General features: G+C 45.4%; 1 non-coding gene across 1 annotated transcript; it reads left to right on the plus strand.

Annotated features, from left to right (window-relative positions):
- The first annotated feature begins 208 nt into the window (after positions 1-208).
- Positions 209-300, plus strand: trnar-ucu (transfer RNA arginine (anticodon UCU)). Its single transcript is given in 2 exon segments — positions 209-245; positions 265-300. It is a non-coding gene; the product is annotated as a tRNA-Arg (tRNA).
- The last annotated feature ends 211 nt before the right edge of the window (positions 301-511 follow it).

The following is a 511-nucleotide window of genomic DNA, read 5'->3' on the forward strand; positions in this document are numbered from 1 at the left end:
ATCTGGAAATTATTATCTGAACATGTGGTAAAGGTAAGTGTCATGAGAACGTTTCAGCAGTCTGTAGCTGAACACTTGATGAGCCAGAGCACTAGTGGATAAGGACCAGGTACCAGAAAGTGTGACGAGGACAGACAGGCGCGAGATTGGTGTCCTGAATGCAATGCATCAAAGGCAAACTTGTGGGCTTAACGGCAACATAAGGCGCGGCTCTGTGGCGCAATGGAAAGCGCGTTGGACTTCTACATCTCTATTCAGATTGCGATTCAAAGGTTGTGGGTTCGAATCCCATCAGGGTCGTGTTTTAATTTATGTTTTGCAAAGTGGTCAGACCAGACTCGGCTGCTCATCTGCAAAACCGGTAATATTCGTGCATAAACCGAACTGTCTCGAAACGGAACACTTTCCTCCCACAGATGTACATTATCGATGTCTATTTATGGTAGAGATCGATAAATGCCTGTTAGCCAGTACGACGTTGTGGATGGGCTGGAAAAAGACATACAATTGT

Source organism: Chiloscyllium plagiosum, unplaced genomic scaffold (genome assembly GCF_037043375.1).
Source record: "Chiloscyllium plagiosum isolate Xiang-an unplaced genomic scaffold, Cpla_swu_hap1 HiC_scaffold_47, whole genome shotgun sequence".
Classification (NCBI taxonomy): domain Eukaryota; kingdom Metazoa; phylum Chordata; class Chondrichthyes; order Orectolobiformes; family Hemiscylliidae; genus Chiloscyllium; species Chiloscyllium plagiosum.